Raw genomic sequence first — 27,138 nt, 5'->3', positions numbered from 1 at the left:
TTCAGTCAATATAAAACATCAAATACATTTAATAAACAATGTTTTCTAAAAGTTTGTTTTTGTGTAAATGCACCTTTTCTATTCACAATCAATAATAAAGCACACTTCAACACAACACTTTTCACAGGAATGTTACAGAAACACATTCTCCCATATACAATATAAAACATTTAGTTTTCTCCAATTTTCGCACAATATCTTTGTAATCACTTAAAGGTTCGTTTAATCTAATTAATCTTAAAATAGAAACAGAGTTATGCAAAAGTATTGTAATGAGATATACACAATGTGTGATTAGTTTTCCAATACTAAAATGTCTGCATGAACACTTTGCATATGCAGGACTTTTGCAGTTCACGTGCATTTAGTGGAAAGCAAACGCCAGAAGGTGCGGATATCAATAATGAAACCGTATTTATCAGAAAATGATATCCAAATGTTTATTAAAATTGCCTTAAATGTTTAGTTTACAATATCTTTAGTTTTGTTTTACCAGCTGTTTTGCATTATAGAACTTAAAAATGAATGTTTTTGAGTTTCTTTAAACATATGCTTTTAAATTATGATTCTTGTTTTAATATGGAATAACATTTATTTTGATAGATGTTGTAATAAAGGAGGAGTTGTTCAACACTTCTGTACCTTTTTATGAGAACAATTGTATACCTTCATTTCAATTGTACCATAAAAGGTACAGAACAGTATCATATGAGGACTTCTCTGCACCATACTTATACAAACTCTGCACAACTTTTACAAAGGTACAAAACCCTTTTGTTCCTTAAGGAGCATTATTTGTACCACCCTGTACCTTTTGAGTGTAGGAAAACAAATTTTAGTAGGTTTTTAGTAGTGTTTTGTTTTGTTTTGCTTTTTGTTTTGCTTTTATGGGTTAAAAACTTTTAAGTTACTCAGTAACTTGACTTCTAGTTGATCATTTGGTATCAGATGTGGCTTAAATGAAAGACAAAGGCCTCTAGATTATGCTTATTTTACCAAAATAAAATATTTATAATGATTTAGTTAGGACAGTAAGGTCTGACTTTGCTTAAACAAAAGTATTGTCACTTAACATAAATTATATACAGTATAGAAAATGAAGTCATGGTGCTGTGGAAAAAGAATGAATATTGTGTCTGAGTGCCATGAGCTTGGAGGACTGCATCCATACATCTCTGCAATGACTCAAATCACTTATTAATAAAGTCATCTGGAACAGCAAAAAAAGCGTTCTCGCAGGACTCCCAGAGTTGATCAAGATTCTTTGGATTCATCTTTAATGCCACCTCCTCCATCTTACCCCAGACATGCTCAATAATGTTCATATCTGGTGACTGATCTGGCCAATCCTGGAGCACCTTGACCTTCTTTGCTTTCAGGAACTTTGATGTGGAGGCTGAAGTATGAGAAAGAGCGCTATCCTGCTGAAGAATTTGCCCTCTCCTGTGGCTAATGTCTTGATACCTCAGGCTGTTGATGTTGCCATCCACTCTGTAGATTTCCCACATGCCCCAGTACTGAATTTAACCCCAAACCATGATTTTTTTTTCACCAAACTTCTTGTGTTTGTATTTGTGTATTTGTGATGAATAGGATGCAGTTTAAAAGATTTCATTTGAAAAATCTATAACTTCTGCCACTTTTCCAAATGATCAACTAAAAGTCAAGTTATTATTTGTTGTTTTTACAACTGGGATTGGCAACAAGACTTTTTTCAGGTAGTGTGGAATTATTCAGCATAAGATTTGATACTAGATAGATAGATGGATGGATGGATGGATGGATGAATGGATAGATAGATAGATAGATAGATAGATAGATAGATAGATAGATAGATAGATAGATAGATAGATAGATAGATAGATAGATAGATAGATAGATAGATAGATAGATAGATAGATAGATAGATAGATAGATAGATAGATAGATATTCATAATCTCTCATAATCTTTGAACGTTTAGGTCAGGCTCATTGCGTTTACAGATTATGTCTCAGTCTGCGTGTCTGTAAACATCTTTACAAGCATATTCTCTTCTCTTTTATTGGCCCTCAGAGGCGAGCGGCTGATCTATAGCTCTCAGGATGGGGTTCTGGATCACTGCAGAGGGACACAGACTCAGAAACAGGCTGTGAGAGGGTAGTATACCTCTGTGAGCTCCCTGTTAAACAGACGTGGGTGAGCGCTGTTTCTGGAGGAGTGCGTCAGGTGGATGAGCTCTGGTCACTGATGTGTGTAATGCAGAGTCTGCTCACAGACACACCACTGAGATCAGCACTATCACACTTTACTGACACGGATAGGGGCGAGTTTTAATATTTAAGAAAGACAAATGGGCAACAGATTTTAAGAAAGGATATTGAACACTGCACTGTAAAATCTGAGTAGTTGACTTTACTTAATTTTAAAACAGTGTTTACTCATTTTTAACACAACAAAAATGCTTATCTTACCTAAAAGTTCTTAAATCAAGAAGCATTTTTGACTAGACGAGCAAAATAAAATACTTTTTAAATTAACAGTATAATTAATTGCAAATTAAATAACACTTATGAATTCACACTCTACTTGCATTTATACTTTATTTATACTATATTTATATTAATGATGTATAATGGTATTGTGTTGTTAAATGTGATTGTTGTAGATCGATATATCAACTAATATATTAATAATTGAAGCAAATACACCACAAATACAACAGTTGAATTTATATAATAAAAATACATAATTTTTAGATATAAATTCTAATATAATTAAATGTTTTTTAAAAGTCAAAGTAAAGCTGTATGGGTCGTTCACATATATCAGAAGCACTTCTCACAAAACTTGTGTAAATACTTGTGTATAAATGTTCATTACCAACCTTTCTATGAACATGATTTGATTATAACTGCAGGTCAATGGTGCAAAACAGCCTACTGTAACGTCTGCAATTATATAAATGTATAAATAAATGTAACATATATGAACACATACAGCCTCTTACAGTCTCAGATATGTTACCATATTTAAAAAAATCCACACACAGCATACATTTAGTCCTTATTTGGGTTCAGAAACAACACACAACATATAGCTCACAGTCAGTGCAAACCTCCCATCTGCATCTTTAATCTTTACTAGCACATACAACCTCTGTTAGAGATTAATTCCATCACTCCGAGTTCATAATAGTCTAAAAGGCGCAACAAGTCACAGGGTATTCTGCTCTTCTTCTTGGCTTTGTGGCTGTTCATCAAGATGACAACAAGGTTTATTTAAGCTCGGGTGGACCATGGCTCGTTATTATATGTATATATTATTACTGGTGTCTGGCTCTGCTTTTTGGTACCTTTTTGATGTGCTAGGTACTCTTTCGAAAGGGTACCCAAAAGTGGTACGGGATGGTTTGCTTTTTGGAATTTGACAGAAGAATCAGTGGAAATGGTAGGGCTGGACGATATGGCAAAAATTTATATCACAATATATTTCTTAATTTCGTTCGATACGATATAATTCAGATATTGTTATGGACAATATTAAAGAAACAGGAAAAAACTGCAAAGAACGCAAACAATGCATTTCTGTACCTACAAATGTCTGTAAACTGAGTTTGCAAAGTCTATAATATCTCCAGGCTCTTATAACTTAATTTTTTTGTTTTTAAATAATAAAAAATTTAATGTTCACTTTTTATTTGTGATAGCCTTTACAAACAAGAAATGTGAAATAAACGATCAAATATATAAAACTCTCAGACTCGGCTTATTTATATAATTATGTACAGGCATAGTTCATAGAGGTTAGCTTGACCAACGTGAACGGAGACGTTTATCAGCGTTTTTTTTTTTTTTTTGTATATGCTGATAATTTAACAATCAAAATAATACTAAAATCCTACAATTATGACACATCGTAAAAACATAGAAAAAAAATAAAAATTATAATAATAAAAAATCAAAAAGAGTATAGGCTACTTTAATATTTGCAATAGAAAAGAGTTGTTTAAATATATTCATAGTTCTGAATATAAACATAACATAAAATAGTGCTTATATATTTTATATAGTCTATTTATTTAGAATAATATTTTATATTATTTTATATAACACATATATAAAATAATATATAAAAACTGAATTTATTACAAAAATATATTATATATATATATATATATATATATATATATATATATATATATATATATATATATATGTATATATATATATATATATGTATGTATGTGTGTATATATATATATATATATATATATATATATATATATATATATATATATATACACACATACATATATATATATATATATATATATATATATATATATATATATATATATATATATATATATATATATATATATATATATATATATACACACATACATATATACATATATATATGTATATATGTTCATTGTTTAACAGAATTAATACCTTTATTAATCACATTGTTTCTATTTTATTAGCTTTGCAATAACCAGATTCCTGATAAATATGTTTGTAAATTTTATTTTGTACGTTTGCGCGAGTGCTAAATGCCAGCATGCAGAGAGTCAATGTCTATGTGAGTGTTAATTTAGGTGTTTATGTGAGGATCGATGCACGGATCAAGTTTATATGTATGTGCATGTGTATGTGGATGTATGCATGCATCAATGTATATGCGCAAGTTTCATACATGTTTTGAACATTAATAGTATAGGTTTATATGCAAGTAATTTAGAGGTGTATGCACATGTTGATAAGCGAAGTTTGCTTAAACTTTTTAAGTTGGCTTAAACTTTTATAATGCCTCATCTTCTGAATCTCAGTATATGTTCCATCGGGTGGAACAGATTTGATGTTTTCCTGCTGCTAGTCGGCACCACTCTCCCGCACAATTTGCAGAGCACCGATACTATAAGTTTATCGAAACTTAAAAAGCCGAACCACTTTTAAACCACTACATTAGTCTTTCCTCTCACATCAAATAATTCATCTGCATTCTTACTTGTGGAAGCTTGTTCATTCACAACTGTATTCAGGGCACTCATTTTGTAGCTAAAACAACTGCTGAGCGCTGGTAGCGTGTCTGTCTGTGATGCACGTCATCATGCAAGTGACATCACGCTCTTTCTGACAGCTGAGCACTGAAGGTCATTCAGTGACAAATGATACAATGTATAAGATTGTGTAAGTATAATAAAATACATATATGCAAATTTAAATCGAAATGAGTTTAAAAATGATGCCACCAATATTAAAAAATAATCTATTGTGATATATAGATATCGAATTATTGTCCAGCCCTAGGAAACGGCCCATTAATAGCTTATTTAATGTATTTTTTCCATCTTTAAAAAATACTTTTTCTTTCAAACATTCTGTAAAACTTCTCAAAGCTGTGATCATTTTTCCAAAATTGAATCCAGAAATTGAAGCAAAAACTGAAATGTTGATTAAGTGAAGTTTATTCATAAACTAATTTCGAGAGGATCAGGTGCTTATGATTGACACGGCTGGCCCCGAGTCAAGCTAATGTACGAATTACCAATCAGACTATTCGTAACCCAGTATAAATAACCAAACACCTTACCTTTAGTCATCTTCGTCTTGAAGAATCCCCCCTTCCACCCCTTCTCCTCCTCTTTTGTCTACAGGACAGCACGGCAGCCCAGTGGCTAGCTCTGCGGCCTCACAGCAAAATGCCTCCGGTTCAGGCATCTACCCATACGGTCAGCATTTTCGTGTAGAGTTCATGTTCTCCTGTGCTTGCGTGGGTTTTCCCCGGGTCCTCCGGTTTCCTCCCACACTCCCAAAAACATGACACTTAAGTAAATTGCCTAAACCAAATTAGCACCAAATTCGATTCAATCCTGTCAGCAACGCATCACCTTAGCAACCCTCATACAGCAGGAGGGGGGGGGGGGGGGGTTCTCGAGATCCACCCGAGTTCAAACTCCCCGGGCTCGAGGCTCTCATGAGCTCAGGGCTCTCTCCCGGGACAGGATGCCAAACTAGCTTATTACCAATCATCAGCTAAGTGTGAACTCTTGAAAGTCCAAATCCATTAGTGTCCATCAGACATGCTTTGCCCATCAGACAAGTCTGTGGTTTCATTTGACTCCATTTCAGTCCTATTTCAGGAACGCATTATGTCAATGCCACCCTTAAGACAAATCACTGAATATAATATTTATAGTTCAGACGTTAAAAAATTGAGCTTAAGTATACCCTGCTCCATATTTCATCCGGCCGTCTGCAGAAAACCCCTTCAGCCAAGGACATTCAGCCACTATGAACAAGTCTCCGTGTTGTCAATGCACACTTAGTAGAGTTGCTAATCCAAAGCATCGGCTCCATTCACGCTTTTTAATGGCCAGTAATGAGGGTCCGTCTGAACTCGGAATGAGGGAAGTGCTTGACAGTCTAATTAGCTAATCATCTTCACACACCGATGCACAAATAAGCCCTGCATTCGTTATTTACGGGACCCAGGCAGAAGCAGCGCTCGGCCGGATCAATCTCTCACCGAGGCCGAGAGGAATAAAACATGAGGTGAGAGCCAAACTGACCTGTTATTTCCTCAGCTGCTCATTTCCAGCAAGAATTAGCTGCTGTTCAGTCCACAGCAGGGGCGCTGATGACTCGCCGACCCACATTATCAAAAAGACATGCATATGATTGGCTTAATTGCGGAAAAATGTGGCCCCGTGGGACGAGGCGTAGTGTGGACTAACCTGTGGTGTCGTATGGTTAATGGATGCGGTAATTAAATGAAAGTGATGGATGGTGAGGAACGGCTGAAGGATGACTGCAGATCTCCTGCTCAATGCAACTGGGTTATAAAGAGTTTCTAAATGAAGCGTTATTTAATAAGAGTGTAGATTTGTTTACATGACAGAAATGAAAACACTTTGTTTAATTAGTATTAGACAGCTCGCTCATTTTCATTCACTCCTTAACGTGGACTATATTGGTGCATCAGTGTAGCCAATAGTGAATGTTGATTTGGATACTGCATAACATTTTAGGCAACACAGGCTCATTGTGAAAACGTACCCTGAATACATTTCTGGAGAGCGCAAAATATGTAACCAGAGCTATGTATGGCTGTATTTCGTCTTTTAAATGAAGGCAAGGTGGTGATATCCGCTTCTTTTCCTTTTAGCGTTACCAGCTGACCACTTACCTTTGTGTTGATGGCTTTTCCACTGTGACCATTTTGCCCTGTGGCTTGCAATGTATGTCGGCGGAACTGAGACATAGAGAGGAGTTAACCACAATGACGGGGTTAGAGTCCAGCAAAGAGTGTTTCCAGAAAGCAGATAAAACAATAGTTTTTCACAATTTTATTTGTGATTGTTTTTTTTTAATTTTTTTATTTATTTTTTTGCGATTAAAAATGACAAATTTTGTGGTGGTAATTCCCAGAAATTTGTAGACAACAGTTGAAGTCAGAATTATTAGCCCCCTTTGAATTTTTTTTTATATTTCCCAAATAATGTTTAACAGAGCAAGGAAATTTTCACAGTATGTCTGATAATATTTTTTCTTGTGGGGAAAGTCTTATTTGTTTTATTTCAGCTAGAATAAAAGCAGTTTTTAACCTTTTAAAACCCATTTTAAGGTCAAGATTATTAGCCCCTTTAGGCTAGATATATTTTTTGATCATCTACAGAACAAACCATTGCTATACAATAACTTGCCTAATGACCCTAACCTGCCTAGTTAACCTAATTAACCTAGTTAAGCCTTTAAATGTATCTTTAATATGAAACCCCGGAGGGGACATTGTGAAGGAGAAAAAAATTGGCTGGGTGAAAAAAGCAATAATGGGTGAAAGAAAAAAATGGGTGGGGGGAAAATATATATAGTTTTTGCGTTCTCTCGCAAAGTTTTGTGTTCCCTCGCAAAAATGTTTTGCGTTCTCTCGCAAAGATGTTTTGCGTTCTCTCGCAAAACACTGTTTTTCCACAAACACTTCCTGTTGACTTCACTCACGTAAACCCTCCTGTTTTTGCCGAAATTCTCCCGTATTTTACCATTCTTTCCCACTTTCTTTACATTAATACTGTGCGTCGATAGTCGCCTTTCATATGCAACCTCTGAACCAGTGAATGCATGTATAAGCGCTGACTGACAGACGCGCTCTGTACAATAAACTGATCCCAGATCAGCGTCTGTACGCGCCATTTAAAGTGACACCTCTGTTATCAAACAAGTGAGCAGCAAGTTAATCTCATGCTTTGTTTTGTTTGATAACAGAGGTGTCACTGTAAGAATGCACAGATCAATAATGAAAGCAGTCCATTACTTTAGAAACTGTTTGTGCTCATTTAAGAGGAAATTAGCTGTTTATAATAAAACATGCAGGACGGAGATGTTTACATATTATCCAGTGTATTTGTCTGTTTAAACATACACCTGCTCCTCTGTGCTCCTCTGTAAATAGAGTGTACAGAAGCCGTCTGTCAGTCAGCGCTTATACATGCATTCATTGGTTCAGAGGTCGCATATGAAAGGCAGACGATCGACGCACAGTATTAATGTGAAGAATTGGGATAGAATGGTAAAATACGGGAGAATTTTGGCAAAAACGGGAGGGTTTACGTGAGTGAAGTGAACAGGAAGTGTTTATGGAGAAACAGTTTTGCAAGAGAACGCAAAACATCTTTGCGAGAAAATGCAAAACTTTGCGAGGGAACCTAAAACTTTGCGAGGAAACGCAAAAACTTAGAAATATATATTTTCCCCCCACCCATTTTTTTCTTTCACCCATTATTTCTTTTTTCACCCAGCCAATTTTTTTCTCCTCCACTACGTCCCTTCCGGGGTTCCGTAATTTAAGCTGTATAAAGTGTCTTGAAAAATATCTAGTAAAATACTATTTACTGTGATCATGGCAAAGATAAAATAAATCAGTTAATAAAAATTAGTTATTAAAACTGTTATGTTTATAAATTTGTTCTATCCATTCAACAGAAATTGGGGAAAAATGGGGCTAATAATTTAGAATTTAATTTTGTGTGTGTGTGTGTGTGTGTGTGTGTGTGTGTGTGTGTGTGTGTGTGTGTGTATATATATATATATATATATATATATATATATATATATATATATATATATATATATATATATATATATATATATATAGACACACACAAAATCTAAATGGGAATGGAATGGGTTGCTTGATTTAGAAGAGGAGAAATTGATTGTTAAGTGTGCTGGATTGAAAACAGCAAAAATCGAATGGTTGCAACAATATCTGTGCCTTCACGGTGCTCCTTAAACACAACAAGAGCAGTGGACAATCAAGTTTACATTATTAAAGAGACAGAAATATGATTGCCTTAATTCGCAACAAATGTGGCCTCATGGGATGCTGAGTAGTCTGACCTAACCTGCGGCATCATGTGATTAATGGATGTGGTAATTAAATGAAAGTGATGGATAATAAGGAAGATATCCTACTGAATGCAATCTGTCAGTCAGGGTTGGGAATATAAGGCCTTTATTCTTTAATTCTTCTGATTCACCAGCTGTTGTTTTTGTTTTAGAACTCATTTAAGGTGTGCATGAGGCTCTTTGAGGAATACTGCACTGTATTATTAGCCATTTTATATTGTAAATGGGAATGGAGTAGTCTGCTTGTTTAAAAGGAGGAATGGAGAAATTGATTGTATAGGGTGGTGGATTGAAAAGAGAAATCGAATAGTTGCAACACTATCCAGCCTCACAGTGCGACTTAAATACAGTCCACTGTTGTGGGGCTGAACAATCTAGTTCATTAGTTCTGCCACTAGTTAAGGCATTGGTCCGTATTGAATGGTCATGAATCACAATGCTTGCATGTTATTTGGGGTGGTGTTTTGTGAAGTGTTTCTAAAGGAGGAAATAGTTACTGGACCAAATTGCATCTGCTTGTGTAGTAAAAATAAAAGGCGTTTAACACATTTTTTTAAACAAGATAAGCAGTAGATGTCTATTGAAATCAAATTAAATAAAAAAATCCAATCATTTGAAAATGATTTCATTTATTCCTTTGAATAATTAAAGGGCACCTGTCATGCAAAATTTACTTTTGGAAGTTGTTTGGACAAAAATGTGTGTATTTTGTCCACAATCATATTGGAGTGATATGAACACAACAAGTCTCTTTTTAAAAATGTCATGATGTGACAAAGGATTGCGGTTTTCAACACGATATTAATCGACAGGCATGTATTAACATGTCTGCACAGTAACAGGTATAATCATGTCCACAAGACAGGATTTGCAAAGAAACTGGGGTTAAAAGATCTGTTCCAACTCTCTGTGATCAAACTGCACTTATAGACTTTATAAGTCTACACTTTGTATTGTTATAGCATTTTGAACTATACTTTTTGAGCTACATAATTCAAAACTATAAGCGTATAAAATATAAAATATATATAAAACTATAAAGGTCTGCAAGCAAATGTTGTAAACAGCATTTGCGTGTGGCTCATTAATCTTACTTCTAAGGCTGTGTCCGAAACAGCCTACTTCTCAGTAGATACTGCATTTTAATTTAAACCTACTACTCAGCCATGGGACCTACCTGCATCAGTTGAATTATATATGAATACAATATAAGAATTCTCTCTGGGCATCATGGGATGCACACTTCAGAATCTCGCCGGAAGAATCTCGCCCCAAACCCCCACAACCCTCTTAACTTCCGTTCGCGTGTCCCCATCCGCGATTCCCCATCTCTCACTAAGCACAATAATCGTTGTTGATAATTCTCTATATTACTATTTTTAAACTACCTCAAATTCCTCTACTATAGTCTTTAGTTTTCTTTCGAAAGCCAACACATCACAATGTCACAATTGTTTATTTCTTTAAACTAATTGTGTAGTTGAGTTGTGTTAGTATTGTGCTGTCTTTGTGTTCAAGGGTTGCTGTCGGCAGATCTATTCTTTGCTCTTTAAATTGACTTATCACATATTGTGTACGTGTTTTTGTGACATATCAGGCACAAATCATTATAATGACATAGGTATGACACGGGTATTTCAAAAAGATGGTAAAATATGAGGACATCCCTGATGACAGAAAGAATGAGGGTTTTTTTTTTTTCCAGAAAGTAAAACTGTACACAGTTTCCTTTGAGGGTTGGGTAGAGGGGTTGAGTGAGATTAGGCCAATAGGAAATATAGTTTGTACAGTATAAAAAAAACTATGGAAACTTATGTAATGTCCCCACAATTCACAAAAACAAACGTGTGTGTGCTTGCCATAGCCTTGTCATGAAACCATTCACCTATTTGACAGAGCAAAATCTGTATAAATGAGTCTTTGTAATTGTAACATAATAATGTTTTGTCATTGTGTAATGCAGACTGCATCTTTATAAATACAATAGTGACTGACTAATTAATATAATGTTAATTATAAGGCAGCCTTTGTTGAGTCTTTAAATATACATTTATAGAATCGTTATGCTCGATCATAAAAAATAATAAACAAAGCTATAATTCATAAAAGTGAGATGTGACAAGTCATCTGACAGTTTTATTTGTGTGCTTTGTGCTCAGAAAACCATATGTCTGGAGTCTATCCCCTTACCTCTCAGGACATTTTGCAGGAATTTATTTGTATTCATTTTTTTTCTAAACCAAATCATAGGTTTTTTTAAAAAATGGTTATGTTCCTTTTTTTTAGTGTCTATGTAAACTTCTGGTTTCAACTGTATATCACAGCAAAACAAACATATCTCAATGTCAGATTTTTTCAATATCATGCAGCGCTAATGTGTAGCATAATTAGTATAGGCTTAATTGGTGATTAATACGAACTCTAGAAATCCGCATGATTTATTCAGCAAAAATGTAGACTTTCTACAAATGTTGAAAGTTTTCACAACACTGTTTTGTCTGCAAGTCCCTAAAGCAGCCTGACATATTAATACAGCAAAAGTAGCCACGTTTCTATCTAATACGTCTCTGAATCTTACATGAGAGGATGGAAAACTACTCTAGAGATGTTTAAGTGATGTCTAGGTGGCACGAACCAAATCCCCTCGTCTATCTTCTCATAATAAAAGCATCACAGTGTGTTCGTGTTGTCTTCTCAGGTTAGCGCTTTGGGAAACCCGCAGGGATCAGCCTGAGGGAGGCCTTGGCAGGACATCTGCACTGGAAAACGTCCATGGCTGGAGTGTTGGTAGGCAGCACACACAAACACCGCCGTACTGAAACAACAATGAGTGACGGGAGAGCCAGCGGGATTGTTAATGTGGCATATGAGATTGCTAAGAGGAAACCGTGGGGAGGTATTACGCAAATCCAACGCTTCTCCAGCCATCAGCAAGGCTTCTGAGAGCAAGGGGAGCTGGAGCTCACATCAGCGTGAATACAAATGATCTTTTTTTTCCTGCAAGCATATATAGTGAAATGAGCAGAAGATAAAGAGATAGAGGAGAGAGGATGTCTGTAGGAGGGGTTGGGGACAGAAGAGGAAGGCAGGAATTAGGTGAGTGTTTGTTGAACAGTGTGTAGTCGCGATTGAACATGTGCTACTGCCTGGGCTCAGATCCCCTGAAGTGCCATTCAAAACCGGCACGTCGCCCAGAAAAAAATAGAGAGAACCGGAGGATGGAGGTTTTTAGAAAGTCAGACATGGAGTCCCTTTAGTTCCAATCCTTTTTTTGTAAAACGCAAAGATCAGATTGTGAATTTCCTTTATTTGTTCTGAATTTAAAAGCATAAACTGTTAAAAGTTATTAGTTGACATTACTTAAAAAAGGGAGTAAATTGATTGATTTTAAAGTGAACACTTGACTCTATTTAATAAAGGGGTAAGGGCAGCATGGTGGCGCAGTGGGTAGTGCTCTCGCCTCACAGCAAGAAGGTCAGTTGGCAATTCTGTGTGGAGTTTGCATGTTCTTCCCATGTTGGCGTGGGTTTCCTCCGGGTGCACCAAACACATGCGCTATGGGTGAATTGGGTAAGCTAAATTGTAGTGTATGTGTGTGAATGTAAGTGTATGGGTGTTTCCTTGTTCTTGTGCTGGAAGGGCATTCGCTGTGTAAAACATATGCTGGATAAGTTGGTGGTTCATTCTGCTGTGGTAACCCCTGATGAATAAATGGACTAAGCCGAAGGAAAATTAATGAATGAATGAACGAACGAATGATTAAATGAAGGAATGAATGAATGATTGAATGAATGAATGAACGAATGAATCATTGAATGAATGAATGAATGAATGATTGAATGAATGAATGAATGAATGAATGAATGATTGAATGAATGAATGAATGAATGAATGAATGAATGAATGAATGAATGAATGAATGAACGAATGAATCATTGAATGAATGAATGAATGAATGAATGAATGAATGAACGAACGAATGAATCATTGCATGAATAAATGAATGAATGATTGAATGATTGAATTTATGAATGAATGATTGAATGAATGAATGAATGAATGAATGAATGAATGAAAAAATGGGTTATTGATTGATTGAATGAATGAATGAATGAATAAATGAATGAATGAACAAATGAACGAACGAATGATTGAATGAATGAATGAATGAATGAATGAACGAACGAACGATTGAATGAATGAATGAATAAATGGATGTTTGATTAAATGAATGAATGAATGAATGAATGAATGAATGAACGAACGAACGATTGAATGAATGAATGAATAAATGGATGTTTGATTAAATGAATGAATGAATACATGGCTGATTGATTGAATGAATGAATGAATGAATGAATGAAATTCTGTATTTACTCAATGCCATGTCATTTTTATAGTTAATTATTTTTTATTTATTTATGTATCTTGTTTAGATATGTATATATTTATATACAGTTAAAATCATTTTCATCATTTCCTGTAAATGTTTCCCTCAATTTTCTGTTTAACAGAAACTAACATTTCTAAACATAATAGTTTTAATAGATCATTTCTAATAACTCATTTCTTTTATCTTTGCATTGATGACAGCACATAATATTTTACTAAATATATTTTTTAAGATACTATAATTCAGCTTAAAGTTACCTTGAACTGGGCCAAAGCACACTTGTCCCCCCTTCCGTCTCCCTCACAGCCCGCACTCACATTGCATACGGGCCTGAGCACGCTTACGTCATCGAGGATGCACTGTTCAGTTTAAGAAGCGCTCTCACTCAGCACAGAGGAGATTTCTTTAGTTATATCATTTTAGTGATTGGAGATGCAGTGAAACGAAGTCAACTATTTCGCCAAACAGATCAACCACTTTTGACGCTCATAAACAATCATAAAGTCTTCATGCTGCAGGAATTTGGAGGTTTGCTAAAGGTGCAGCAGTCGTGCAGTGAGGTTTTTGTGTCTTTAATAATCTTGCGTTCATTAAACAATAAGAATGATTAATACATTTATATGAAGCAGTCCCTTAAAAGTCACGTCTCGTCTTAAGTTTTGGGCTCAGGCACGCTTTGCACACACACTACTAGTGTACCGTGCTCTGGCACACCTCTTCCAACCTGGCCAGAGCTGGCCAACTGAACTGTGCCTGAGCTAGATTTAGAGCACTCACACTTCTCAAATGATCCGGGAAACGAGCCTGGGTACGGTTCGGATAGCATAGTGTGAGTAGGCCCTTAAAGGCTTAACTAGTTTAATTAGGCAGGTTAGGGTAATTAGGCAAGTCATTCAATAAAAGTTGTTTGTTCTATAGACTATCGAAGACAAATATAGCTTAAGGGGGCTAATAATATTGACCTTAAAATGCTTTTTAAAAAATGGAAAACTGCTTTTATTCTAGCTGAAATAAAACAATTAAGACTTTCTACAGAAGTAAAAATATTATCAGACATACTGTGAAAATTTCCTTGCTCTGTGAAACATGATTTTGGAAATATTTTGAAATAAAATAAAAAAATTGACAGGAGGGCTTTTGACATCTACTGTATATTTTTATTCTAACCAAACATACAAAATTGAGCTTCCCTTTCTCCAGAAGAAAAATCTAAAAGGAAATACGGTGAACATTTTCCTTGCTCTGCTAAACATCACTTGGGAAATATTTGAAAAAGGATTACAATTTCACAGGAGTGCTAATAATTTTCAAGTCTTCAAGTGTAAATGTAAAAACTGTGATCCCAATGCAATCTGTCGTCACTCAGTCAAACTTAATATAACCAAGAACCACAGACTCTGTGATCGACACAGGCAGCCGTGAAAAGTTCGTTTAGCTGCCGGGTCATCTGAGGCTGTCAAAAAGACTTTTCTTAACTTGCGTTTTTCATTGCAGCCAGGCTTTATTCATTCGTTTTCTTGTTGTTTAAGAAGTTTTGTTACTCATCCAGACAATTTCAGCAGTTCTCTGATGGTGGGTTTAGCTGCCATCCAAATCTCTTCACACGTCACTACACAAAGCCGAGATGAAACTGTCAGAGGGAAGATGTTAGAACTGTGTTAAACGTAGCTGACAAAGTGTGTTGTCTGTGTCAGATGATGCGTATTGATCTGAAACTCTAATTTCGTCTCAAAGGCAGTACAGGAGCATTTTTAGACTGGAAAATACCGCAGTTTAAAGGCTTTGTGCTGTTGATTTTTACAAAAGAGTATGTGGTTGTGCTGCGTGAATGGCAGGATGAAATGGAAAGTTTTTTTTTGTCTCCCAAAAGAAATGAGCAATTCTGAACGGCCTGAAAAAAACTTGTCAGTAAATCAAGTTTTACGTCCATCACAAATCTATGTAGCTTGCGATGTCTGCTTGTGGACTTCATATGGTAAAACAGACGCCAATAGCTATGTTTCCATTCGGGCTGCTTACAGATTTGTTTAATACTTGCTATTATTTTTTACTTGATATTCAGTCATTCATTTTTTTTTTCGGGTTTGTCTCCTTATTAATCAGGGGTGCCCACATTGGAATGAACTGCCAACTTATCCAGCATATGTTTTACACAGTGGAAATCCTTCCACCTGCAACCCATCACTGGGAAACACCCATACTTTCCCATTCACACACACATACAGTATGGACAATTTGGCTTACCAAATTCACACAGAAATGCCAACTGACACAGCCAGGGCTTGAACCAGCGGCCTTCTTGCTGTGAGGTGACAGTGCTACCCACTGTGCCCCCGTGACACCCTTTTTACTTGATATAATGACTGAAATAAATGTATTATTTCAATAAATTTGTCTTAATTTCTTACTTACACATGTTCATTTTTTGCTTTATTTTTAAATAATCACAAATACTGTAGAAGACTGATTGGAACCCGCATGAAACCAAGATTCTCATAGAAATCAATAAAGTTTGGTGAAGGAATAACCATGGTTTGCGGTTACATTCAGTATAGAGTCGTGCAAGAGGGGCAACATTAGCCCCTTTCACAAATACAGACCTTTGCGGAAAATTACCGGCAATTTTCCGGAAAGGTTGTATGTGTGAACAGGCCCTTTTTGAAAATACCGGTAAATTTGTTCTGGCTATTTTCTGGAAAGAGAAGTTGTAACATTACCGGCAATTTGCCGGAATGCTGCGCTGTGTGAACGCAAAAGGAAGATTGATGGAAAGAGCTTTAGCCAATCAGAACAGTCAGACGCATTCACGTCCGCACGGTTTATGAGAATAAAAACCTTTGAATATTTTTTCAGACACATTTAGCTGCTAGAAATTAGTCAGATAACGTTTATATGTTCATCTTAATGCCAATTGTGTAATTAATTATCAATTAGATGCTTATGATAAGCCATTGTTTGTTTACCTTCAAGCTTTCCGTGTACCCATGAAACCAACCCGGGCTCATTGTGGAAACGTAGCCCCGCGAACGTTTCTGCGGACCCCGATTTACGTCCCGTGAGGTACGTATTCGAGCGTTTTTTTGTTTTCGCGGATCCGCGAGAGGCCGCTGTGCGCGCTTTTTCACGTCTCGGGCGGGCGCCTCTTAGGAGAAAAGCCGCCGGATCGGAAAAAAAAAAAAAACCAAAAGCCCTCGTCTTCGATTTCGACCGCGTTTTCGGATCCTGCCGCGTTCTCACCCTTATTTTCCAGATTCCGTTTTTCGTCTTACCTGATTTCCGGAACCCGCTGTTCCCCGGACTCGATCCCGGTCGTCGTCCACCGTGGCCGGCTCCGGCTCCTCCTCCGGGGTCTCCGCTCCGCAGACGCAACGCTGTGAGCTAGGCGGACAAACTGATTGCGTCGGGAAAGCCCTCCACTCGGAGGCGAGCCGTCGGCCGGCGAGCGCGAAGAAGAGGGGCGGAGCGGCGCCACACCGCCCCGCAGCGTTCGCTCGAAAAAAACCAATGTACCTCCGGCCACGTAAATCGCGGTCTCCAGAAACGTCCGCGGGGCTATGTTTCCAGAATGAGCTTGGGTTGCATGAAACAGCCCATGAGCACACACACATATCATATACATCTCGACATGCGAAAGTGTTTCTCTATATGTTTAAATCGAAGTTGTTCACAATACTTCTCCATCCACAGAGTTTGTGATGTAGTCAAATGTTTACAAATACAAGCCCAGCTGTTTAGAGCTCATTTCTGGTTAATGATGTCAGAATTTACCGGTATTTTGGAATGGATGTGTGAATGCTCTTTTCTGGAAAAATTCCGTAACGTCCTCGCCTGTGTGAACAGCACTTTTTTGAATTTACTGGTAAAGTTGTTCCGGAAATTTTCCATATATTTACCGGTATCACTGTGTGAAAGGGGCTATTAACAGCTTGAGGTATCAAGACATTTGTGCTGCCCATTACATTACAAACCACAGGAGAGGGCAAATTCTTCACCAGGATAGCGCTCCTTCTCATATTTCAGCCTCTGTGGTGACCACAGAAGAGTAAAGGAACTTAGCGGAAAAGTATATGAATGAATGAATGAATGAATGAAGCTAAGGCTAAGTTGTCAGACTCAGCAAACAATATAATTTTCAACACTGATGTACCAGGTGTAAGCCCTGCTTTCACAGTTCCGGCTGTGACTGCTCATTAACCCTTGATCAGTTCACTACACCGGTGGTCAGAGAGACGTGCATCAAACTTTTTCCTAAATGACAATTTATCAGTGTTTTCAATCACAAAAAAACTTATTTTAGGTTTCAAACTCTGAAATACACATTACAAACAGCAAAAAAAAAAACATTTACAGTTCATTAAAAAACATAGTGATTGTCTTTAAAAATGGTAATAATCAAATTAACATGCTTTATTCACTTGTATACACATTTATGTGCTGTCCTTAATTTTACTTTTGCACATGCGGGTCAGTTTAGGACCATGACGTGTTCTCGCTGGAAATAAGATATTGGCCACATTTATAACTACGATGTGCAGTTATGCAAAAAAAAAAGTCAGAAAAAAAATTGAGAAAGATTTTTGGTTTGCGTACTAAGCCTCGCAGTGTGAACATAGCCATAGTAGATGAATTTGCTTAAAACACTAAAAGGGATAGAAATTAAAAATAAAGTTTAAAGTAAAGCTACGGTCACACTGGACTTGTCTCCCCATAGACTTCCATTCATAGACACGCAATCGCGTCAAACCGGAAACGCAAGGTTATGCGCCAGGTTTCGCAGGTTGCTGCGGTTCAAGCTTGGTGAACTCTGACCTGCGAAATTGCATCACTTGACTGTGTGAGGCCAATCAAGGATCAAAACATGACCTCCCCGCTTTTTTAATGTCTATTATCTTGTTTAATCCTGCCCCTTTTCGCAGCGCCGTATGACAGAATTTCGCAAGCTTAAACTCTAGTGTGACCGCTGGTTGTTACATCCCCTGCTCGTTTTTGCAACTCCAATCATCACTCTCCCTCTCTAGCCACCTCTCACTACACCGGTGCGCACTCACCAGAATTCTAATCACACACACCTGCACAAACAATCACCCGTCACTATAGAGACTCACCTTTTCCAGTCGATCATCAGCTGGAATCAAAGTCACATGGTGCACCCTCACTAGAATTCTAATTACACACACCTGCACCAGCAATCACCCGTCACTATAAAGACTTACCTTTTCCAGTCGGTTCACCTCACCTTCTCCCCTACTCGCCTTCTTCCATTTCCTTTTCCTAACCTGTGGATGTGCATGCTGTGATGAAGGGAAGTGACTATACTCTGGTGGATGAATAAGGATCTTTGTTTACCTTATGAACTGTTTACAAGACCGCTCTCTTTCCATGAATATCACTTACCTGCTTCTCCTGCTAAACTATCCACATTGTTTTAAATAAAATGACTAGAAGGGATAAAAATCCTTGTCTTTGTGTGTGTCGGTGTGACTGTGACAATGATATTTTGGTGAAAGCTGGAAAACTAACAATTTACTTAAAGAAATAGGGGTTAAATTAAATAAAAAGGGACTCGATATTTACTCATTCTCAATTGGTTATAAAGATTTGTGAACTACTTTCTGTTAAACACAAAAGAAGGTATTTTAAAGAAAGCTGAAAACCTTAGAAAAACCATTGGTTTCCAGCTTTCCTCAAAATATCATTGTCTGTGTTTAAGAGAAGAATGAAACTCATTAGATTTTTGGGTGAACTTTCCCTTTAAGTAACGGTTTTGTTATATATCTAAATTCTGTTATATACGCTCACCTTATTGTTTCATAGGGGGTTTTGATGATAAAAAAGTGAAGTAAACAATGTCAGAATCCTCATTTAAACTTCTCTTAGTATGCACCTTTTGGGATTCAACCACTTAATATGCAAATGCACAAAAACACACTCTAGAAATGGATACTCTAGAGAATTACTCTATCCTATAAATTGGAAAGCCAAACCTTTTCCAAACTGTTTGCATTGTAAGGGAGGGCATTAAGAGTTCCGCAGAGCAAGCAATGGCAGGAGTCCACCTGTTGTAATTGCCACGACATTTGTCAGCCGTAATGATTTTAGCAGAATTTAATTTGCTTCTCCCAAGAATTTTCCATTACAATCGATGAGCTAAATTATTGAGCCACTTTGGTGGTTTTATTTTTGTTTTGTGGAAACGAATGTGCCGCAGAGCCACAGGATGGGAGGCATTATGCTGAAAGCAATATTTGGCATGCTCTGATGTATGTGCATAATATGGGATAATAAAAAAACACAATTCTGAATTTGCTTTTGGAATATCCTCCCTCACAGGATGAGAGTTGATTCAATTTAAAAGGGATCTTTTTTTCTGTAATTGGGTTTTTTCTACCATCTACATGAAAAAACTTTTGCTATTTAATTGCAAATAAACTGCAAGTAAAACATTGAATAAGACATACAGTGGAAGGCAAAATGATTCACCCTACAGTGAAATTTTTATTCCCTTTCAAACATTATCCAAGTGATGTGTAACAGAGTGAGAACATTTTCACAGTGTCTTCCTAATGTCATGTTTTTTCCTGGGAATAATGTTTTTAAAGGAGCTGTTGACATGGAATTGAATCAGATTTTGATAAAAATACAAACAAAAATTTAAGAAAACAAAGTCTGAAAAACAAGGTCTGTGTAATAACAATGGGATGACACAAGGAGAAAGTGCTGAACTACTAAAATGCATTCAATGCTTTTATATAAAGGTTTTTTTGGTGACGGAGAATGAAGACACATGCATTGCTCGTGTTTTTTTTACAAACTTCAACAGTGTGTCAAAAATCTTGATGTTTATGTGGGTCTCATCTATCAAATCTGATCTTTATTTCGTATTTTCTCTTGGATTCAAGTCAGGTGATTGACTGGACCATTTTACAGCTTAATTTTTTTTCTTTTTTTTTCTGAAAACATTTGAGAGTTTGCTTGACTGTTTTGTATTATTGTCCTGCTGCAATGTCCACCCTGGTTTCATCTTCATCCTTCTGCTAATGTACTTGTTGGACTGAAGCAGCTAATATTAATATACAATGACGAAGGGAGGAGGGTTGCTGAAGAACTACTGAGAGATTTCAGCTTCTGTCTGGGCCTTCACTACCTTTGTACATCTCCCTTTCTTCATGTGTTCAATACTTTTTTTTCATGTGCCATTTCATTTTATTACTCATTTTTGGTTGTTTTTAACATCTAGGGAAATTTCAAGTCAACAGCACCTTTGGAAATATGTTTTTAGAGAAACAGATGATGTGTTTAATACTTAATTCCCCTACTGTATAGTTATTGTTTTGTCTGGAGAAAATAATATATATATTTTTTAGTTTATAATATTAAAAGCTATTATATTATATTATATTATATTATATTATATTATATTATTTTATATTATATTATATTTTTTATAGTTTATTTAGTTTTTTTTTTAGTCTACATTACTTTATAGCAATATAAAGACTGTTTTGGATGACATATTAAACATTTGGATGACTTTTTTTGGATAACAATCATGAAGAAGTACATAACCTTAACTTGACTAAACCTAATATAAAATGTAACCTTTTCCTTAATTCTGATTGGCTGATTGAAATGTTGATCCTGGATCAACATTCATATGTCCTACTTTTTACAAGAACAAACCATCCAGTGACTTGCCTTGTTAACCTAATTTGCCTAAATAACCAAATTACACTAGCTAATTCGTTAAATTGCACTTTAAGCTGAATAACTGTATCTAGCAAAATAATGAGTAAACACAAAATAAATTACTTATTACAAACTTGTAGTTATTGTGTGTAGTTTTTAAAAATATTAGTTGTTAAAACAGTTTTAAAATGTGTCAAATCTTATGTGCGTTAAGCAGCACTTAAGAATTACAGTTTTACAGGAGGGTTTGTTGGGTGTGATTTTGTCAAGGATTAAATTCTACAGTATGTACATTTACATTTAGTCATTTAGCAAACGCTTTTATCCAAAACGGCCTACAAATGAGGACAATGAAGCAGTTTACACAACTATAAGAGCAACAATGAATAAGTGCAGTAGGCGAGTTACAGGTATGTAAAGTCTAAGAAGCAAAGCATTATTAATGCAGGTTTTTTTTTTTTTTTTTTTTTTTAGTTGTTGGGGAATTCATTGTGTCTTGATGAATTTCTGATGAATGTATTACTCTCATTTATATGCTCATTTTAATGGTTTCAGTATTATTATCTATTATATTATTACCCATGCCTGTGGCTTTATTATCAGGTATGTGTGCTTTGGTAAATAAAAAAGTCATTCTGTGCAAATGCAGTCAGAGATGAGAAGATAAATTAGAAGATCAGCATTAATGTCACAATGAGGGTTGATTTATGGAAGCAAGGCCAAAAGGAAACCTGCGTTCTGTTCTTCAACTCATGATAAAGAGCACCTGCACGTGCACCCACACTCACTTGTACTGACATCTAAAAAATTATGAGTACATATGAACTTCAGTTGAACTTACAGTTGACAGCTCAGTGGACAGTAAACAAGATATATTGTTGAGCATTGTTTTTTGGCTGAGTCATCACTTTTGAAACAGGAAGGAAAGACCTTAACTGGACATGGGTAAGACCCCTGAAAGACCCTGAGATTCTATTGGTGGCGGGCACCTGAGAGATCCCATTAGCGGAGAAGCTGATGGAGGTGTGTAATGTGTAAATTTGGGTGGAGTATTAGGACACAGAAATGTATTTAAACTGTGTGCAAGCCTATGTTCGGCAGACCTCTGTTGTTACTGATGCTGTAACAATAAACTGCTTCGTCTAAAGACTTCTGAGATCTCAGACATTGTCATTTTTTGAAAAGTTTGACTTAGAGACTTAGAATATTTTTGCAGACCAGAATCTTTTTTCCACAACAGAGTACAGTTAGCAGTAGACCCAGAGAGGCAATTGCAGATTAGGAGGGAAAGTGGAGACTGAATAGTTGAGTTTTTAGTCGTTTCTTAAAGACAGCGAGTGACTCTGCCGTTCTGATGCAGTTAGGGAGTTCATTCCATCAACTGGACACATTGAATGCGAAAGTTCAGGAAAGTGATTTCTTCCCTCTTAGGGATGGAACCACTAGGCGACGTTCATTCACTGAACACAAGTTTCTGGAGGAAACATCTGCAGAAGTGAGAGCAGATAAGGAGCAAAGTCTGAGGTCGCTTTGTAAGCAAACATCAGAGCTTTGAATGATATAAACAACAAATCCCCTTTTTTAAATTTCCTGACTACCTACCTACCTACCAACCTATCTAATTGGAATGTTGTTCCAGGATCAACATCTACATGTCCTACTTGGTGAAATCCCACTAATGTAATAATGTGGCCTTCTGTACTCCAATAATCTTTTGCTTTATTTATTTTAGTGTACAAGGATCTGTGCTGTTGTCAGCCTTCATTATGGATCATTTTGAAAAATTGTGAGCTAATAAAATATGGCATAGGATAAAATGTAAAGAAGCCAGAATTTTATAAACCCATGTAAGCTTTAATGCTTTTAAAAAGTGTACTTATAGACTTCTAATTTGCGCAATATTCCCACGCGGCGCTTTAATGGATAATGCTGCGAAATGTTTTTGAATCAAAGCATCTTGATGAGACCTCTATACCCCTCTGAGTTCATGAATAATTCAGCTCACAACCTTGAATGCAAATGAAGGTGAATGATACCGAGAGTTTCCATTTCATTTAATGTTCCATCTGGATGGGTTTTTGTTCTATCGCAGCTTTTACATGTCATTACCAATAACCTTCTCGTGCCGTTATTGAAAATGCAATGTGCGCGAATTCGCAGCAAAATGTTTGTCTAATTTGATCGGGCTCATAACTGTTCATATTGTGCTTCTTTGAGTGCATGCAGATGATCAGACACGATTCTTCATCTACCGTTGATCTAATGGTCAATTACTGAGGGTGAATCTTCTGTCGGACTGTTTAAACTCGTCAGGCTGAGCTGCAATTATACTGTCAGTCAGGAAACCACAGCGAGGGTCCACATTTCATTTGGAGCGACTTTTGAAAGTTATTTTGATGATCTATTTATATTTTAACACAGATTAAAGTCATTCTGCAGCGATTTGCTTTGTGTGAGCTAAAAAAATAGTTATATGGTCAAAAATAATCAATATCACAAATATATCCTCTTAAGGCCCAAGGTGTTTTTTTACATGCAGTTTTTATTTCTCTTTGCTATTTGGACTTATTGGAAGGTAATTAGAATAAAAATCCAAGTATCATCTTTTGATATGATGTACTTTTAGAGATAAAGTATGTCCATATTTGTGGACTCCTGGTCCCAATTTACATAAAACATTTTTTCCCGAATTTTTTTAAATGCATATGTAACATATATATATATATATATATATATATATATATATATATATATATATATATATATATATATATATATATATATATATATATATATATATATATATATATATATATATATATTTTTTTTTTTTTTTTTTTTTTTTACTTGCTTTGACTATCAGAGAGTAAAAACACAGGTTTTTTTTCCACTTTGGACAGTTAAATTAGTGTTTGGTACATTTCATATGCTGCAAGACAGTTGCAGGATGACATTGTATGTCTGTGACAATATATAAAACATTCAAAGTATTTTAAATAGCCTTTTAAGAGCTAAAAATGTGCTGTCCACGTATTTGGACTCTCGGGCCCTAGAAGAATAAGTCATAATTATTAGCCCTACTGTAATTTTTTTCTAAGTGCTGTTTAATGAAGGGACAGTTTTGACACATTTTTAAATGTAATAGTTTTATTTAAAATCAAAATGATTAGGGTCCCTGTAAATATTTTCACAGCAAGGAATTTTTCACAAAATTTCTTATTGATTCTAATAATAATAATGAATACTAATAATTATTCATTTTTATTTTGGCAAGAATAAAAAAAAAAAATATATATAATAATAAATTAAATTAAATTAAAAATGTTTTTTTTTATTAAAAACTGCTCTTATTTTTAAAATAAATAAATATTATTATCCTTTATTATTATTATTATTATTATTATTATTATTATTAATATTAATCATTCATTTTCTTTTCGGCTCAGTCCCTTTATTAATTTGGGGTCGCCACAGCGGAATGAACCGCAAACTTATCCAGCATACTGTATGTTTTTACGCAGCGGATTCCTTTCCAGCCGTAACCCAAATGTTAATGCTGCTTTTGTGTTTACATTGATGAGTACCACTGTGTTAAATGCACAGTATTACGATCTTATTGGCACATTAGATCGTTATGATCACTGAATATATGCCTTAACTTGTAAGATAATCAGGTTCCAACTAAAGTTTTTGTGGTTTGTTTTAAACTTGTTTTAAATTTTACATTAAATCAATGTCAATGGAAAGGACTTGTAAAGTTAAATTGATTCAACTTAAATTTTGTAATTTGTTCAGCAACATTTCTTTCAGAGAGTCAAACTCAAAGGCAAGTTCATAAAGAGAGTCTTCAGACCCGTGAGGAGTTTTAGCCTTAATCTCGGATTTGTAGAACTCACAGGGAAAATAAACACTACAGTCTTATCAAAATTAGTAGTAAAAAGTGTCTGTGGGGCTTTGGGAATACCAAACTGCAACAACATTCGGGATGAAATGTCACATCTGTTTTCTCATAAGACACTTACACTATGAAAAGCTTCGACAGAGAGGAAACGTAATATCAGCAATAACTCCATGTAACTCATAATTGTACATCAGCATTCAATGGGGAATCCATTACAGTAACACATTACTAGGTGATTATTTCTAGTTAAGCAGATATATTCATCCGTCACAGTCATTTGCCCTTTCCTTGAGTTTTTGCTTCCTTTAACAGGAACAAATTTGTCATTTTGCAGCTGATTTGTGCTTTGGGTTATTAAAACATGCTCATTTTTATCCACATAAATACAATCTGTATATCTTTGTATGATCTTTTTCTCTGACTTTTGCAGTTTAATCACATTAATCTAATCTGCATAATAATAATTTTCATATGTAATGCCCAATAAGTTATATTATTTACAACATGAAAAATGTATGCATACTTAGCTAATTTTTATATATACAGTTATTGTGTATAATATAATTTTGATTAATAATGAGAATGTGCATTAGGAAAAATAGGTTTAGATAAGTTTTGTAAAAAAACATTTTAAACTCCACAATAAATAAATGAATAAATAAATGTATAAATAAATAAATAAAAATACATGAATAAATAAATGTTTAGAAATGTTTAGAAAAACGTATCAAAAAGCAAAACAAATCTACATTTTAAATTGCACAATTCATTCATTTTCTTTTCGGCTTAGTCTCTTTATTAATCCGGGGGTCGCAACAGCAGAATATACCGCCAACTTATCCAGCATTTGATTTAACGCAGTGAATGCCCTTCCAGCTGCAACCCATTTCTGGGAAACATCCATACACACTAATTCACACTCATAAACTACAGCCAATTTAGCTTACCCAATTCACCTGTACCGCATGTCTCTGGAATGTGAGGGAAACCGGAGCACTTGGACGAAACCCACGCGAGCGCAGGGAGAACATGCAAACACCACACAGAAACGCCAACTGACCTAGCCAAGGCTCAAACTAGCAACCTTCTTGGCTTGCTGTGTGGCAACAGCACTACCTACTGTGCCACTGCGTCACCAATTCCAAAATAAATAAATAAATGTTTAAAAAACCTTATAAAAAAAGCAAAACAAATCTACATTTAAAATTCCAAAATATAAAAATAAATAAATCATTTAATATTTACAGTTATGAAATAAATAAATAAAATAATGAAAATCCAGATTTTTAATTCCGTAATAAATGAAAATCCATATTTTAAATTCCACAATAAATAAATAAATTAATAAACAAAAATCCACAATTTAAATTTCTTCATAACTAATTAAATAAATAAATAATAATCTACATTTTAAATACTATAATAAATAAATAAATAAAACATTAAAATAATAAAAAAATCCACATTTTAAATTCCACAATAAATAAATAAATAAAAATCTACTTTTAATTCCATAATAAATAAATAAATAAATAAATCAACACTTTAAATTCCACAATAAATAAATAAATAAAAATCCACATTTTAAACTCCATAAATAAATACAGAAATAAAGAAAGAAAGAAATAAAGAAATAAAAATACACATTTTAAATTCCACAATAAATAAATCAATAAAAATCCACTTTTAAGTTCCATAATGAATAAATAAATAAAATTCAACATTTTAAATTCCACAATAAATATATAAATAAAAATCCACATTTTA

General features: G+C 35.1%; 1 long non-coding RNA gene across 2 annotated transcripts in view; it reads left to right on the top strand.

Moving 5' to 3' along the window:
- LOC147834571 (uncharacterized) overlaps positions 1 to 27,138 on the top strand; it is a 120,310-nt gene that overhangs the window by 71,949 nt on the left and 21,223 nt on the right. For both annotated transcript variants that reach the window (XR_015504555.1, XR_015504556.1), the window contains exon 4: positions 12,090 to 12,178. This is a non-coding gene — a long non-coding RNA (uncharacterized LOC147834571). The remainder of the gene's footprint in view (positions 1 to 12,089; positions 12,179 to 27,138) is intronic.

This window comes from Danio rerio, chromosome 12, assembly GCF_052040795.2.
Source record: "Danio rerio strain M-AB ecotype USA chromosome 12, GRCz13ab, whole genome shotgun sequence".
In the NCBI taxonomy this organism is placed as follows: Eukaryota; Metazoa; Chordata; class Actinopteri; order Cypriniformes; family Danionidae; genus Danio; species Danio rerio.
This window is presented reverse-complemented; position numbering and strand designations above follow the sequence as displayed.